Raw genomic sequence first — 14,559 nt, 5'->3', positions numbered from 1 at the left:
AAACCCCGAGTCTGAAGTTAGCCCGCTAAGCGAAAATCCGGCTCCGTCGTACAGGCCTCAGGTCAGACAGCTGACACAGACTACAGTGTGAAAAGTAAAAAGAGAAAAAAGTCAGAATATGTGCAGGACTTTCACTCTGAAGACAGCTTTATGTTTCCAGTGTGAGGCAGAGCACTTCAGAAAGGCATGGTGTCTGAAAATGTCAAAAACTGTAATGCTTTTGTTTTATTTAATTGGAAAGAGAAAACAGAAAAAATATAATTGTTATGATGTTTTTTGTGGAGTTGTAGCACAGACAATAATGTTGATTTAACTTAACACTCATTCAATTAAAACAAAGGCAATACCCAGAGTAGGAGGTTGGCTGAATGTAGTTCAATCAATGAGACTAGAACCAGAGCAGCTTACACTCCACTGATGTAAAAACACACCAATAGAGAGGGCTTTAATTCAACATTCAATTGGGAGGCTGTACAATGACCTGCCTTTTGGTTAGCAACCATATGTTTTACATTTCCTATCAGCATTACTTACAAAAACGCACAGGACAGGTAAGTTACCTAGTGGATTGACAGTGACATTTGTTTTAGGTGAATGCAGTCCTACTTTCTACTCTTCATGCTGACTTTCAGGTGTATATCAGTATGTAGTGTCTCTACTTTAAAGAGTCCTCTCCTACTGATGTTCAGGTGTATATCAGTATGTAGTGTCTCTACTTTAAAGAGTCCTCTCCTGCTGATGTTCAGGTGTATATCAGTATGTAGTGTCTCTACTTTAAAGAGTCCTCTCCTGCTGATGTTCAGGTGTGTATCAGTATGTAGTGTCTCTACTTTAAAGTTGACCTATCATGCAAAAGGCACTTTTTTTTATGTCTTTTATACATGAATATTTGTCCCCGGTGTTCAAGGGAACTCACCAAGTGTCAGAAAACACAACACTCTCTATTTTCCTCCATACCCAAATCTCTTTAAAAGGGGCTGCAACGGATCTGATACAGGCTGATCCAGATTTGAACGCTTCTATGACGTCACAAAAGTGGCGCTACGGCTATTGGGCCAACTCCACCAATCAGGAGGAGACAGCCACGGACATTGCCGTTCGAAAGCGCTGGAGACGCTGTAGTACATATGGCAGGCCTGTAGATGGTGCTGTTCTCACAGAATCAGCCCATGCAAAGACAGTGTTAAATTGAGCGAAATGAGGAATGGCTAAAATGCATGATCTGTTTGGTATTTTGAAAAATAAAAATTATAAATATGCCTAAACTATATTATTCAAATATAGCATGATAGGTCCACTTTAAAGAGTCCTCTCCTGCTGATGTTCAGTTGTATATCAGTATGTAGTGTCTCTTCTTTAAAGAGTCCTCTCCTGCTGATGTTCAGGTGTATTTCAGTATGTAGTTGTCTCTACTTTAAAGAGTCCTCTCCTGCTGATGTTCAGGTGTATATCAGTATGTAGTGTCTCTACTTTAAAGAGTCCTCTCCTGCTGATGTTCAGGTGTATATCAGTATGTAGTGTCTCTACTTTAAAGAGTCCTCTCCTGCTGATGTTCAGGTGTATATCAGTATGTAGTGTCTCTACTGGGATATGTCTCCATGCTTTAATGTTCAAAAAGCTCTTTATTTTTCTCATACTGCCTGTGCTGGCCGGCTCTGTTGTGATTGGTCAACCGTGGAAAACCCCAAAAGCATAAAAGGGCCTCTTTTAAAGAGATGATTGATCACTCATTGTTTTGATTGAAAATCATATTTTGAGAAATTGTTCAGGTTAGTGCGAGGTAGAGATGGAGATGTGAAAGCTTCCTCCTCTGGTGCATTTTCATTGCTGTTTTACGACGATCCCAGCGAGCATTAATGTATATGTTCTGTTTCATGTATTGATACAAAAGCGTAATTTAACATACAAACATTAAACAAAGACATAATACTGCCACTGGAAGCTTTAAAGGTTTGGGGGGGTGGAAGGGTGGAGTGAGAAATGTCACTAATCAAAGGCACCGCAACCGACAATAACAGAACATCACCTTGTAAAGAGGAGACTGAGAGGATGGTACCTTCACTGAGCGAAGGGATGATTTATGTTGTTGAAATAACGACATAATGCTGCTTAAGGGCAACTTGCTCAAATTCTCCTTGACAATGAGAACAGATGTTTATTTCTGCCTGGAAGCATCTGCCCTTGGTGGCGTGTTTGATTTCACTGTAGCTGCAGGCATGTGTGTCTGCAGTGTGCTTGATTTATTGAACAAATACCACATTGGTGCCACCGCCTGATAACCATACATCCAAACTGGTAAGGATATGCTGGAAACATATCATTACACAGAGTCATTAAAGTACATAATCCAAGATGAGGAAGCCTTGTAAAAGAGTAATGGTTTAATGATTATAACCTCAACATAATTTAAAATGTAATATCAATAATAAACAGTTTGTCATGAGTGACAAGCTCGATACAAATGTTTAAACTGATCATTGTAAATAATGGTGTTGGTGGGGTTTCAGAAATGGGGGACAGAATGCATGTACTGTACGGTAGTCAGCTTTCTGTGCATGTAAATATTGCCAATGTAATATACTGCAGTTTTGTTGGAAATTGGTATGAACAAGTCTGGTTATTTACAGAAAATAGTGATATTCATCATTTATGATAAAATCATTATTTGGCGTTTTTGTCACTCCAACTCTTGCTGACTTTAAGAATAGATTTATATTTTTGCCTTGGAGCATCTGTCCTCACATGCCCAAGAACTGTAGAGGGGACACAACAATGTTTCTTAGGAAGTCACACCCTTACACCCCAAACTGAATTGAGTGAGCACATTGTTATGGCTCCTGAAATGACATTAACTGTTTCTTAAAATCCATATACTTGAAGAAAACGACAACAAAAAGAATCACATCAGAACAAAATCTATATTTATATGTATTCTGAATGAAAATATTCCTCATTCAGTAAGTGTGGAGTGACTGGGAGAATACAAAACGTCCTGCTGACAAATAGAAAACGAGAAACAAGACTGCAGAGGGCTTGATTATTGACTTATAATATCTGTGTTTTTCCTCTTAAGGCCCGGACACACCAAGCTGACACCAAAGAACTGACACAGACGGACCTCGACTGTTGCGTCGCCTCGCGTCTCTGCGTTTTGGCCATGTGTCGCACTGGAACACACTGCCTTCTTAATAGTTTGTTTGGGTCCCTCACTTCCGTTTCACTTCTCATGCACTGATTCGCTAGCTGAACAGCCAATCAGAGTGATTAATTTTTTAGACTGCCTTTGGCCGACTGCCCGCCGATTCAACATGTTTTCGGCCGAAAAGGCGTCGGTATGGATGAAAAGACACGGCGGTGCGGGACACACCAATCTGAGCAGGGCGTGTCGACGTTTTGGCTTGGTGTGTCCGGGCCTTTAGACTGAGGAGACCGTCCAACCAATTTAAACTTGAAGCTGCTGTGTGTGTGTGTGTGTGTGTGTGTGTGTGTGTGTGTGTGTGTGTGTGTGTGTGTGTGTGTGTGTGTGTGTGTGTGTGTGTGTGTGTGTGTGTGTGTGTGTGTGTGTGTGTGCGTGTGTGTGTAGTCAACACAAAGTTATAAGTTACAACATTAGAAGCACCGATTAATCCTTTCCTGTAGAAAAGGCATGTGAATTCTGAAATAAATAACAAATCATTGCTTGAAAGTCTGAACAGGAATGGCATGAGACAGGAGCAGTTCTGCAGGTTCAGAGAGAGGAAGCAGAGCACAAAAAAATACTGACAATTTGGCAACTCGTACGAGGGCATGGTGAGCATGAGAGAGTGTCAGCAACTAAATTAGTTTGATTGTATTCCTTTCTTTGCTGAATTTTGGATTATATACTATCTCTTTATTTAGAAGGTGTTAAAAAATAAATAATTGTATGCAAATCAAACATCAATAGTTGCTTCGACAGATTTAAAGACGAACTGGAACAAGACAAGAGGAGACTGGACTGATGAGGGCAGGAACACAATGGCAGGAAGTCAAGGTATCTGGAATGAGACACAAGAGGTAAGTACCAACATAAAACAGGAAGTGGAAGACAAAACTAGACATGTGACACGATAACTTGGCAAACACTTGACATGACGTGACAAGACAAAAATGACTAAACAAAACATGAAAAATGACTAACCATTAACTTGGAGCATGAGAAGAAACATGACAAGACTAACATATTTGACGAGACACAACAGTTTGCTGTTTATTCATTAGGCTAGCCTGTTGAATGTAGCTTTAACATGTTCTGCGCCTAATGTGGCTAGTTTGAATGTAAAGTATGTAATACTGAGAGAGTGAACCTCATTTAAAGTTAGTGTAGAGAGTAGCATGTGAGTAACTCTGTTTTTGTCAAATCTCAAGCTGCAAGCAAATTCAGCTGGCTTATTTGCCGGTATGTGTGTGTGTTAGTCCTGAATTGTGTGTATGCAGATTTACCTGACAGACATGCCCTAAAGTTGCAAATGTAAACAAATATTAAAACTGTTAGAAATGCAAGCGTTATTTCTTTGCTTTGCAACTTTGTGTAACTATGATTTGAATTAGCACCCAGTCGCTAACCTGTTCAGACCTGAAGACAAGCTTGACAGCATGTTAAAAAATGACACCATGCCATAACGACTTATATTCAGGAATACACTTGTGTGTTAAAATATTAGTAAACACAATATTGCAGTTTGTAGCTCCCATCTTAGCTCCTCCTTCGTAAGTGACTAACTCAGGGGGTCTTCACTCAGTTTGGATGTGGGACAGACTGCCTTTTTTTCCGATGTGCCCCAATTATTCTGAATCTCCAACAGGCAGAAAAAAGTCCCTTTGGACCAGAAACCCATTTGTTGGGAGCAATTGCTCTGAAGACCTATACCTCTTAAAGTACACACTCTCCCAGCAGCAGAAGCACATGGCTAACTTTTATGTGAAATGAAAATATCAGACCTTACATTTTTGTAATACTTAAAAAAGGAATGACCTGCCCTACTCTGCCTCTGATTGGCTGGTACACTGAAAAAATGAAACCTTGACATTAATCAAATGTATTATGTCAACACATTTCACATAACTGTATTATGTCAGTTGAAAGCTACAATATTAAGTTGAACCTAACATTTGGTTTGTATTAAACTGTATATTATTGCTGTCAACAAACCTAATGTGTAATCTGTTGACATAACACATTTAATTAAAGTCAACTTTTTCAGATGTTCAGTGTTCTCCTTTCTGGGTTTCTGGGTTGTGTTGGTTTGGTTTAGGGGAAGAGAAGTGGGATTGGTCAGGTCTATAATGTTATGCTGCGTTCACACCAGACGAGATGTGAATATTCACATCGCTCTTCGCTCGAGTTTCACCACGGCTGTTAGCTGTGTTTACTCGCGTCATTCAAACAAGACGCGCTGGCTAGGGGGAGGGGGTTATCTCCATGTAGATACTATAGATGAGAGTAACACATGCATATAACGAGCCTGTTCGTGGATTTCAAATGATTTAATGTAATTGTTTGCCTGACTCGCCATCGCCACTCTTTGAAGATCCAAAAACCCACGGTTTTCTTGGATTTCTGATCGGATTTGCAAAAACTTCAGAATTTGTATTGACCGCTGTTAGAAATTAAAATCAAAACCTACTGACTTTAACACTACATCTATAGACGTCAAGATATTATTATTGCTGAATATTAAATGAAGGTACAGTTTATTTTAATAAGTTTAATATTCATAGTAGGCTTAACAGCAATATAATATTCTGTTATTTGATAGCCTATATGTTATGTATGATAGGTATTTTGCAAAAGACACACGATATATAATATAGGCTAATATATACACACACACACATACACATATAAAAAAACACTAATGGTCTATATGATAGAGAAGCAGAAGCAGATTGTGTAGGCCTACTACTCAGCTATTTTAATAAGTTGAAAAATAAAGAAACAATAATACATTATACATAGACAGAAGTTATATATCAGTAAAAATGAATATCTATATCTATGTCAGAAAAAATTAAAATCTACATCTATATCTATATAAAAAATGTAAATGTTCAAGTTAAACACAAGAACATGACACCACCCGCCCCAAACCATATTTACACAAAGTTGCTCATGAAAGTTTAAATGAGCTAAAAGCCCTGAAAGAGGACTGTTTGGCAGAGCTTCTTTCTCGTGCTCCTTTTCTGCAGGTCAAGAGAGGTGAGTTTGGCAATGTGGTGTAGTCTTATTTTCAGAAACACAGACCCAACCAATGACAACAAGTTGGAATAATGGTTGTCAATGCCAAACTGCGTCTCCTCAATGTGTTCCCCAAGCTGAAAAACATCCTCCGTTCCAATCTCCTCCCGGACGATGTAGGTGACTGTCGACACCTTTGGAGCTTGCCTTGTTGAAGCTTGGCGAATCACCCTCTCTGCAGCTCTCAGCACCTTCACTGTGCCTTGTGATGGAATCACTAGGCCACCATTGTTTTTCAGGGCTAGAAGGTGGTAGCTCTCATCAAATGATGAAGGTACAGCATCTCTGACCAAGCTTGCACGGCACACATCACAGGACAGCTTTCGCAGAATCTGCCGGACTACAAATCCTGCAATGTAGACCAGCGCATTTTCCGCCAGACCACCAAACCGAGTGGGAAGATAGCTGTGGTCCTCACAACAGCCGAAATGTTGGCGAATGGAGATGGGTGCTCTTCAGCAGTTTCAGCAGAGGACATCTCTAGACAGGGACAAAGTGTGATCTTGGGCTGCCACATTGCCTGTCTCACTAGGTGAAACACCACACCGAACCATCAGACGGCGGAAGATGGCCTGGAACTGGCGTGCAGATGGATTGTTATTCCAGCCACCTTGTATGGAAAACAGGCACACAATACATACATTACTCATAAGTCATTTTCAGAATTTATTGCAATTAAAAGAACATCAACCCTAGCTGACGCTCTGATGGAATTAAATATGAGCTCCAAGTGATCCTGGCTGAACCTGTAGGTGAGGACATACAGCTGAACTTGGAGCAGTTCAGGAATCATCAGCATCAACTTGTCGATGTTAATGACAAATCCGATGACTGACAAGTACCTGCAAAAGAAAAACATTTTATTACTCTGATCATGGCAAAACATATACAGTATACTTGTAGGACACTTAGCTAACTAGGAACAATGTAATTGCAGAACTGAGATAACTTGAGAACAAGAACACATGCAAGAACACATGCAATACTTACCATTTTGACACCTACATGTGCTTGATGTTGTGTAATACGTACCATTAGAAGCATCTGGGACCTCAAAAATACTGAATACAAGATAATTCAAATAGAAACAAAACTGCAGATTGAAAAACATTGAAACAAGAGAACATCATTTCAACATACATACCCTCCTTCTGACACCTGCAAAACTTGATGTTGTGTAATACATACTATTTAGAAGCATCTGGGACCTCAAAAACAATGAATACAAGATAATTCCAACAAACAAAACTGAACACAGAAAAACATTGAAATAAAAGAGCATCATGTTAGCAGACAAAACTAAAGGAAAAAACATTGTTACAGTAGCATCATATGAACCTGATGTAGAGAACAGAGCATCTTATGAGCTCGATGCATAACGGAACAGAGTATCGTTGAACTCATGTCGTGAACTTTTCATGCATGAATAACAAGCACTATTTTAATAGACCTCTTAGATCGGTGAAGTGGTGTTCCATCTTTTGTCACCAAAGTGAGGAAGTACTCCCTGGCTTTTGACAAAAAATGCTTTCCTCTCTATCCAATTCAAAGCACCCAAGGGAGATTGGAATCCTTTGGCACGAGGATTGAGTCCATTCATTGTGTCAAACAGCCTGTCAATAATCTATAAAGAAATATCGGCATCTAAATCACTATCATTACAGTGTTTCATTAGGTATCAGATAGTTGTAATCAATACTCATCTATTCAAGATATAAAGAGAACAGAGTACTTATTTCTAAACTGTATGTTCAACGTGCAACATGCAAACTTAGTATTTGCTTGACATCCTTCTCTCCATAGGCCTGCTTTGTGCTACAGCAAATTTCACACAGAGCTTTACCACTCTAAAACGTGTGAAGGTATGTGTAAGGTTATATACAAACTTTTGTATTTATGAATATGCAATATCACGGTTCATGAAAATATTTGCATGTTGAACTTAGAGAATTATCAAAGAATTGTTCCTGATGCTCAAATCACATTTTGATCAATTATTTAAAAAAAAACACGTATTTGGTTCTATAATCACTAACTGTTTACCTCAATGAATTCTGCCGTTGCCTCACAGTCTTTAAACTGAGAGTACCTATGATCCCTCATTGTGCGGAGAGCAACTGACACGGAGCGACTCAGTGTTTGTGCAGCCAGGGACACCCTCATCTTGTGGTTGTCAAAGTAGACATGTTTGTCTGTGATTTTATTGGCAGCATGCAGTCCGTCTTTTTTTTGCACATCATTGAGATGATTGATGAACCTCCACTTGATCTGTCCGGTGGTCGTTGCAATTGGACTGTATGCCTGCAGAGAAAGATTCAGTCACTGCTCAAACAAGTACAAACAGCAAAATGTTGATCATCACGTCCAGCCATAACTGTGCAAATGAACAGACAACAATATTTAGATACAACTTTTAGCAGCAGAGACATAAGTTGTACAAATAGGTCTACAACAATCATAATTTACCTGCAACATATTACGTGCCAACTTCAGCATGTGGCATGCATCCATCATTACAAATACTTTGTCACCAGTCGAGGGATGCGGGAAACTGGTTTTAAGTGGCTCCTGTGGGTTTCCCTTCAGCTCATACCCAAGTTGGTTGCACATGCTGACGTTGGAGGCATGCCCATCCATCGTGACAGATACCACCCGAATGCCCCGTGCATGCAGCTCCTCCAAAGCATGACTGAGAAGTACCCTTTGTGTTTCAGGTGACAGAGACTTCGTCAGGTAATATGCAATGGGAGCCTTCCAATGTCCTTGTAGGCCAACCCCCATGAAGACAAGAGCCTCAGTAGCAACATCGGTCTCATTGTTTCCATCACTCATGTCTACAAAACCAGACATTGACTGGTTATGTGGATTATATTAAACATGTTTTCTGATGGCCATGGCATCCAACATGAGTGCAACACATCCATATTTAGCCTGGTCTTCCTGGCATCTTCTCTCCAGCATATCCAGCATCATCTTGTTCAGGCCAGGCTTGCCATCCACCGAACGCAGCCACCTGTAAAAAAAATGGAGAAGTAGCTATTTAACGTATTTGCAACCGTAATTTCCAAAAATGAAATTGAACAACATTAAGACTACCTTTGTAATGTATGTGGATGAGGGAGGGGAACATTTTTAGTCTCTCTGAGGTATTTGTATGCCTTTGGACCATGTAGATGGAGTGTGAGGGCAAACTCTCTGTGGTCCTTTGAGTACTCATGGCCCTGCTTTGCCTTGAAGTCTATTTGAAAATCTGAAATTGTATTAGAAAAAATGTATAAGTCCCCTTCATATAATAAAAAAGGAGTTTAATAAAGCGTGTAAGAGTAAGATGTACATGAATTTCAAAGTGCTAATTTCATCTTACCTGAGTAGAAATCAAGCCTCTCTTTGAGTTCTTCATTAATGAGGTTCTTTTCCCTCAAATCCCCCAAAAGACTCCTCACTGTGGTCTTTGCCCTCTTTTCTCTAGCCATGGCATTCTTCCTCTCTCGCTCGAGACTCTCCACTCTTGGTAAAGCTTCATTGAGTCTGGCCTTAAGAGCAGTAGGAGAAGCAGGCAAGACATAGCTATGATCCTAGTGGGGATGAACATGGTTTGAGTGATGTTTCGCTTCACACACATCACTTTGACACAACTAGAGTATGGCCCACATTCTTTCTTATAGTCATCACCTGTCAAAGCCACTGCCAGCATGCATCATGCGTGTGTGTGTGTGTGTGTGTGTGTGTGTGTGTGTGTGTGTGTGTGTGTGTGTGTGTGTGTATGTGTGTGCGTGTGTGTGTAGTCAACACAAAGTTATAAGTTACAACATTAGAAGCACCGATTAATCCTTTCCTGTAGAAAAGGCATGTGAATTCTGAAATAAATAACAAATCATTGCTTGAAAGTCTGAACAGGAATGGCATGAGTGTGTGTGTGTGTGTGTGTGTGTGTGTGTGTGTGTGTGTGTGTGTGTGTGTGTGTGTGTGTGTGTGTGTGTGTGTGTGTGTGTGTGTGTGTGTGTGTGTGTGTGTGTGTGTGTGTGTGTGTGTGTGTGCGTGTGTGTGTGTGTTAGTGTGCCAGGAATGCATGTTCAACATGTCTTCAATTGTGTGTGTACGGGTTTATTTGTGAGTTTGTTTAATATGAGTGGCAGCAAACAAGAGAGATTTTACTTTGTTTAGGACCATTATGATATGATGTTGAAAATAGCAATACTCACATCATTAGGCTGAGGTTGTGAGTGTGAGGTTGAAGCTTCTGGGTCGTCCTGAGGGGCCACAGACAGGCTGTCTTCAGCTTTTCTGGAAGTAGACGTAGTCCTGCACTTTCCGGCTAAAATTAAGAAGCATAATACTTGAAAAGAATATACAGTATATATATATATATATATATATATACACACACACACGCACACACAGGGATAGGTATTTCACCCTGCCCTATTATTGATAATAGAATATTTACATTTATGAATGCTAATAGCCTTATGATGATACACCTACTCTTTGGAGGTGAACCGGGAAGCTGAAGATGGAGGGAATAACACCATCTCTGAGTCGGACAATCTGTCCTGTCCTGTCAAACTAGTCCTGCTTAAAATGCTCACTGCAAATCACGGATGACTCGCTTGCAGTGAACCCTTCCCTCCTCAAAGCAACTTCCCACTTCTTCCTCAAATCTTTGTCTTTGGGAAACCTTCAAAATAAAAACGGGAGATTTGAGAGAGTCAACACAAAACATTTTTAAGAAGGAGGTCAAGCTTATTTTCTTCCTTCTTCTTCCTAGATAGATTAGATTATATTTTACTTTATTCATCCCACAACGGGGAAATTCACTTGTTACAGCAGCATATGATTTATAAAGTCTCAGTTGGCCATAAACATAATGTTTGCTGGCTACGATTTCGCTGGCGGACATCAGTACAGTACAATAATATTCTATTTACAAAATATAACCAATAATAATGTTGAATCTTACTTGTGAAAAGTGATCCCCCGACCCCTGTTCGCAATCGTCCGCCGATTTGCACAGCAATACGCCACACAGTGCTCTGGCATCTTGAAACCTCTGCTGTCTATGGGTAGAATGTAGTGATGTGTCGGTCGCGAACGAGCCGATTCTTTTGAACGGCTCTTTGGTATGAACGAGGGGAACCGAGTCGTACTTGGTGAGAGCCGTTCTTGTTATCGTTCAATTGTTAGTCCGCACTCACTGCCTGCCAAAATCCACTCGCCTGTTAAAAAGCTTGATTTTGTTCCCAAACGTATTCTGTGAAGACCCGCCCCTACTCTGATTAGTAGGTTTCAGCAGGAGGAGTGAGATGGGGTGGGTCTTAACGGAATACGCGAGAGAGAGAAGTCATAACAAGTGGTAGGCTACAGGACAGGTAGACGACGTGTTTTTCGGATGGAAAATGAGCCAAAGGCGAAAACGCAGCAGCATTTTGATGCACTTCAACCAAAAAAGCGCACCATTTGTAAAGGCAAAATGTCCTTTAAAGCAGGGCCAACAAATGATCTCCATCGCCACTTAAAAACACAGTATCTAATATTAAGAGTTGCGTGAATTTCATTCAAGGCAAGGCAACTTTATTTACTTAACAAATACGGAGGGTAAATTCAAAGTAGTACATTCACGGACATGAATGACATGGATATGGCGCCACCTTGTGTCGTGTTTACAAAGCAGATTATTGACATTAGGTCTGGCAATACAGTCAATCATTATCCTGGTGATTATTTCACAGACAAACCAAGTAACCCCGCCAAAAAAAACGGCTCTTTTGAACGGCTCTTTTGAACGGCTCTTTGAAAGGAACGGAGCCATAAGATCCGGCTCCCTTCAAAGAGCCATAAATCCCATCACTAGTAGAATGTCTATAAAATATGGGTAGGATGACCGGTCCAAGACGGCGGCCGTATTTCTTGCGCCCCAGCAGCCAATGCGGCGTCTACTCTTTATGTCTATGATTACAGCCGTTATAATGCATTAAATAAAAAGTCATGAAAGAGATAAGGAGGGGAAAAGGCGTGTGGAAGTAAGCAATGAATGTAAAATTTCGAAATCCTTCTGTTTAACGTGATGTTGGACATTGAAGACTGAGGTGGGCGGCCCCCTTCTTCACAGCACGGAGGAGGATAAAAGTAGACGGCTGGGCACAGCTTGGGCTCTTTTCTTCGCTGCAGCCCCCCAGAGACAACGCCGGCTTTTGTCTCTTCATTACCTTCTGCTTGCTCGATTACCAGGTTACTTAATTCAAGTACTAATTTGAACCTTTTCAGAGACTCCTTTAATCTCGTTATTTTAAGTTTCTTTCCTGGGAGCGAGAGGAGCATCACAGTTTTCAACAGTTGGCAACTTCCGACGTGATACGCTACCCCGGGAGAGGAACCGGCTAGCTTCAACGGAGATTCTGCGAACCACAAGACACACAAGGGCCCAAATACAACGGGTGAGAAGAAGCCAGTTGTATCAAATTCTTCAATAGCTTATTTAGAACCATTACATTTGTGTGTTTTGTGGCGAGCAGGAGATCCTGAGAACAGCTCTTCATTTCATGCTGAATATCTCAATTTGAACCACACCACGTGGCGTTGTTTTAGAGCAAGCAAGGGTGAGTCTATTTTCCTTTCTTTGTTCATTCAGTAACACTGCATGCTTTTAATATTAATGTTTTAAATCGGTTCGGCCGATGAAAGTTGTTTCAGAGAATAAATTGAAAGTCCTTTCGGTCGACAAATCAGTAAGGCTGATATTAGTGGCTATACTGGCGTGTTTTCAACCAAGCATTGCGTGTGGATTACGAAGGGAAGTGCGACATTCGTGCGTTAGATAGACGATATTCTTCTGATAGTTAGACCCTCCAGAAAAACGCGTGCAAAAATCCTTGATTATGCGGGCTAAAATCCTTGATTGTGCGATTAAACATGCAGGGTTTTTATGTGATTTTATGGGGTGAAATTGCGGGAAGTTGCGAAATATGCGGAAAGTTGCGAAATATGCTAAATATACGGGAAAAAATAAGAAAAACATTTTTAAATACTGGGCTTTCTTATTTATCCCCCCCAACACACACACACACTTCTCGGTGCCTCGGTGAACGTGAGTTGTTTGGCTTTCTTGTCCGCAGCAGCAGAAAGCATTTTCAAATGTTTGAATGAATCAAAGTGGGTCGCGCAGTCGATTTTCTCTTATGCTCCAACACACAGTTGCACGGGGTGCAGAATAGTTTTCCCCCACTTTTTGCCCGGTCTTTAGTAGAAATGTTCGTCGGTAAATAAGATGGATTAGATTTTTTCATCTTGGTGTTTTCTCTATCGTGTGAGCTCCACACGTTCACTCTATACAGTGTTGTTTACATTCTGTGATGCGCGAGCTGCAACCCAGTAACCCAGTCTCACGGCATTTCGTGTTCACCAACACGATTTTTTATCTATTGATTCGTGTTCACCAACACGATTTTCCCCTTTTTTTTTTGTTGCACAGCACGATTTTAAAAGCAATGTATTTCTATTGGTAGTCTTTCCCCTTTTTTTTCGTGTTGCACAGCACGATTTTAAAAGCAATGTATTTCTGTTGGTAGTCTCACGGCATCACGTGTTATAGGAAGACCGGAAGCTGTGTGGTTCATAAAAACATGTTCTTACTCAATATCAAGCCACGATTATTGCTTTTATTTAAAATCGTATCATTTCGGACTTTTGTTGCTGTCTGTGAGGAAAATAAATGGGGCTCATTTTTCCTTCTAATTTGTTATTCTTTTCAAAATAACACACTTTTATTTAGTCAACAATAACACACAATTATCCTTGTTTTTATTTATTTGTTTAATTCTATAATCTCGGGCTTTTTTGCCGTCCTTCAGGAACTGAATTTCAAAATAAAAATAAATGGAAACAGACGTAGGCCTATGAGGGACATTTCGAGCATCATCGAGTTTAGGATGGCCGAAGACACTACACTACCCATAATCCCCAGCTATCGTTTAGGACTACAGTCCCCGTGATTAAACTTCAAGTCGGGATTGGATGTTGGATTGGCAGTGCGCCAAGGTTACGGAATCGAAACTGGATCGAACGCTCCCCCCCAACAATTAGAAGTTGCCAGTATTAAACACCAATTATTAACCAATCAAAATGAACCGATTAAACATCTCTCTGACACAGTTTAAACGCATTTCAAGTGGTAGAATTGTTCGTGTCTCCTCTTCTTGTCTCGGTCAATAAAAATAAAAAAATATTTTTTTTAACCATAACATGGTACTTTACACAACATTGAGTCAAACTTATCCTTGTTTTAATCCTTGTTTTATTTATGTTAA

The sequence above is a fragment of the Notothenia rossii genome (genome assembly GCF_949606895.1).
Source record: "Notothenia rossii genome assembly, chromosome: 7".
Taxonomy (NCBI): domain Eukaryota; kingdom Metazoa; phylum Chordata; class Actinopteri; order Perciformes; family Nototheniidae; genus Notothenia; species Notothenia rossii.
This window is presented reverse-complemented; position numbering follows the sequence as displayed.